Consider the following 4714-nt stretch of genomic DNA (forward strand, 5'->3'; position numbering starts at 1 on the left):
AAATGTTAAGAAGACCCAGTCTGTGTATTTCCAAGTAAGGACAAAAGTTGAGGACCAATTAAGTATTACATTGAATGGTAGTGAGTTACTACAAGTTGAGTCAACCCAGTTTCTGGGTGTACATACTGACAACAGTCTAAAATGGTCTGAACATATTTTGCACCTCCACAAAGAACTCAGCTCAGCAACATTTGCTGTTCATATTATTTCCACTGTATGTGACCAAGACACCACAAAAACTGCTTATTTTAGTTATTTCCATGCATTATTGCTGTATGGCATATTTTTCTGGGGTAATCAGCCACTATCTAACAAAAATATTCATTGCCCAAAAGAGAGTTATTAGGATAATGAGTGGAGTCCAGCCTAGACATTCTTGTAGGAACCTTTTCAGAAAATTAGGGATACTGACAACTGCATGCCAATATATCTACTAACTGTTATGTTTCATTGGTAAAAATAGACAATTGTACAAAACCAATGATTCATACCATACCCACAATACCAGGAGGAAAATGGACCTCCATTATGAATCAAAAAACCTTACTACTGTACAAAAAGGAATCCATTACATGAGCTGCAAGGTGCACAATGCTCTCCCACCATCACTGAAATTACTTATCCACCAGCTTCCCGAATTTAAACAACAACTCAAACAGTATTTATTAGATAATTCTTTCTATTCGGTAGTAGAATATTTCAGTAGAGTTAACTGTAATTGATTTTTTCATTTACTAATTTGATGTGCTATTGTGAATTATAATACTCACAATCACTGTTAACATTACTGTGTCTTTCATTTAGCTATTAAGAGCTACCGTATTTTTTAATGTAATTTTTTCTATACCTATTAATGTGTATTTTTTCTTATACCAGATATCCTCTTGCAAGAGGTACTGTTATGTATTCCTTTTGTATTATTTGTAATAATTCTGAGACATCCTACATCCATGCGAATGTCTCGCAGTATTGGATTTATGGGATATAAATAAATACATAAAAAATAAATAAAATAAATAAATAAATAATGTATCAACCTTGACAGCATACTGCTCAGATATGCCTGTAATTGATTTCCCACATGCATCATTAAAAAAAGAAAGGGTCTACTATGCCCATTGAAGAGACAGCACACCACACTGAGACTTTCTGGTTGTGTAAGGGGCATTGGAGTTTGTGAAGATAATCCTCACATCAGTAATGGCAGATTTGTTTGTTGATATAACCACTGAGATGAAAATGTGTCACATCACTTGTCAACAGTTCAACAGGCATAGTCATTCACTATTCATAATCGCTTTCATTTAACTGTTGCACTACATGTATCTTGTACAACTGCAATTTTAAATCATTCCATAAAATTCTGTGCACGGTACAGCTCCATATTACTACTGCTGCCATGATTTGTCTCTCAGAATGCGTTGACTGCTCTATTTGTTTCTGTGGGCAACAGCTTCTACGTCTCCCTAGAAATTTAACCTTAAGTGTGCTTGCTGTTGCTTCGAAGTTTTATTACCCATAACCTGCTTGCATATGCTGATGGTACAGGATCATTCCATCTAAGACTGAAATGACATAACAGTACTCCCATCTAGCAGCACCAATCAAGCCACAATTTTTGTAAAAGGCCTTCACCACCACAGTACATGCAGGCCTGTTCCAGCACTCCATCTCAGCAAATGATGTACCTATCTGAAACACATTACAAACATTCAATGTTGCCAATAATACCATTCCTCTTCTTTTAGAGACCAATTAAAGCAGCCCATTTTTCTGCCACACCCTGTACTTGCTTCATCTGTTGGTTACAATTTCACCGGTTGCCATACAACTGTTCTCTGCAACCCACTCAGTCCCCCAGCTTTCCCACCATTCCAAGAGGCAAAGGAGGATTTGGACTCCGCCATGTGGCATTTGCAACAGCACCTTACATGGATTAAGCCCAAAATATTTCATTTGCTTCAGAAACTTGCTCCATTAACAGACCCAGTGGTGTTGCCATTTCCTGAAATGTGTGAGTTGGTCTGTGTTTATTACCTTAGGCACACCCATATTTTGAGTTTCCTTATGGAGCGTCACCAGCAACAAAAGACACTGGTCTGGTCCTATCAAATGTGGATAGTTAACCTCCAAGATTGAAGTTGGAAGTACATATTTATTTTTGTTCTTGTAATCAATCCCCTGCCAACTCTTTGAGGTACAATGCCATCATCTATTCTGATCTGGACAGAGAGGTGCATCAGGAGACATTGCACTTATAAAATCCTACAGATGAGGAGGTCCTTTCTATTGCTCAGGCCTTCCACGTGTCACAGACTGGGACTAAACAGTCTGAGGAGGTAACGAACATAGTATCGGTACATTAGGTTCCACAGTAACAGCATAATTCACTGACACCCTCTTTGACCTCATCTTGTTCACCCCATTCACAATCACACTTGACTCTTCCCAAAACAGGTTCCCCTTGTACCGGGATTGTTTCCAGGTGCAAACCCATAGGCACTGCCCACACCAGTGGGCACAATGGCCAGTTTGCCATGAACACAGCTAAGTGGCAGCTGTCTGTCCTAGCTGCCCACACAGTCAGTTTTGGGATGCATATGTGGAGTTTATGGAAGGTCATAGTGTCACATCATTAAATGACCAGAAGCTCAATGTTTCCAAAAAGATCTATGTTATGTTGCAAATTCAGTAACAGCCATTACAATTCCAGGTCAACACTGGAGCCTCTGTGTCTCTTGTGAATCCTGAAACCAGTCACTGCAGGAGCCACCCTCCCTTCGCCTATCATTGTTTGGTCAGTTACAGCAGTCAACTGATTGCTGTTCATAGCCAGTTAATGATTGACACTGGGCATCAGCATGTCACAAGGCCAATCAGGTCTTTGGCTGTTGACAGTGCAACACTGGGAAACATTTTTTATCTTGAAGCATTAGTGGATTTTGGGTTTCAAATTTAGAATGCTGTGCGTCTTGTTTCTGACTCCATGCCATTCCACGCATCTTGTTTCTGGCTCCATACCATTCGAGGCATTGGACAACCTCTGCCACAAGTTTGGGTCCATTGTTCTTGCCTGGACTGGGTGCTACAAAACACTATGAAGCTCACATCACTCTTAAATCAAATACCATGCCAAAATTTTGTCATGCATAACTTATTCCTATTGCTCTGCAAGCAGCTTTCACGGACAAAATGGACAGGTTGCATGGCCTGGACATCACTGGGCTACACCTCTGGTTGTTATTTATAAGCCTAGGGCGGCACTTCATTTGTGCAGAGATTTTCTGCTCACCATTAACACCCAATCAATAACAGATTGCTAACCTATTCCCTGCCCGAAGAAATATTCACAAAGCTGGTGGGCAGTGAGCGTTTCTTGAAAACTGATTTCGCAGAGTTGTACCTGCAGCTATGTCTAATTTCTTCCTCTCAACAGATTATGGTCATCTACCTGTCTTTTTGGCTGTAACATGTGCGTGCCTCCCATTTGACAGTGTGAGTGCTCCCACCATTTTCCAGACATTTATTAAAAAGTTAATGCCAGATGCTCCATCTGTGTAAACTATCTTGATAACATTATCATCACATTTTCCTCAAGGCTGAAATATCCCACTAACTCTCAGATTCTGTTCACTATACTGCATGTTGCAGACCTTAAGTGCAGTCTGCAGAAATCGAAGTTTACTTTTAGACAGAAATCAAATATTTGGGCTCCTTCTTTAGGAGGATGGTGCCAAACCTATGAAGCACTACATAGTGGCTACTGACAATCCCCATCCCATGGGACCTGGAGGAACTCCGATTATTTCTGGGTGATGTCAGTTACTGTTCAAAATTTCCTCTCAATGTGGCATATATCATTCATTAATTAAACAATTTGTGTAAAAAGAGGTGTTCCCTTGATTTGGCCGAAAGAGTGTGATAGAGAGCGTTTACCCACATCATGTTGCTACTTAAGTCATCACCATGCTCCGGTACTTTTACACCAAGTGAAGAGCTTATCTTTGCAATAGATGCCTCCCAGTGCAAGGTGGTTGTGGCTCACAGAGATGCTGAGGGCTCTGAACAGTCATTGGCAATGTCTCTGATATTGACAGCCTCACAAAGCAGTTATTCTCAGATAGAAAAAGGAGCTTTGGCCACTGGATACACAGTCCAGAATTTCCTTGTTTTCCTGTACAGGTACAAATTCCATCTCATCACTGATCATAAACTGGTCCCCATTTGCAGCTCCCTAACAGGACTGCATGACTCCAGTGTGGGGCTTTGTTTTTGAGTGTGCATCACTATGAGATTCATCATAGATCAACAATGCAGCACACTAACACAGACACACTGATGTGCTTGCTCATGGGAACCGACAAAGCTGAAGTTGTCGGTTTTCAGATCGAAAATCAGTTGCCTCAGAGTTGGTAAACTCCCAGTGACAGCCCATCATATAGTGCAAGCCACCTGCCAAGGTCCCATACTCTGACAGGTTGTTCATTTTGATTGCAATGGTTGGCTCAAGCAACAGTTCACCAAGGAATCTGGTCTGCTCCACAACTATTTCCTCCTCCATCATTGGCTGGCAGTTATCGATGGCACACTACTCCTTAGCACTGACTGACATGGATGATCCCTCCCTAACCTGCAACCTTGCATCCTTGCTCTTCTGCTTCATGGATGTTGGAGGGTGTGATCCACATGAATATACTGGCATATTTTCTACTCA

The sequence above is a fragment of the Schistocerca gregaria genome, chromosome 4 (genome assembly GCF_023897955.1).
Source record: "Schistocerca gregaria isolate iqSchGreg1 chromosome 4, iqSchGreg1.2, whole genome shotgun sequence".
NCBI lineage: Eukaryota > Metazoa > Arthropoda > Insecta > Orthoptera > Acrididae > Schistocerca > Schistocerca gregaria.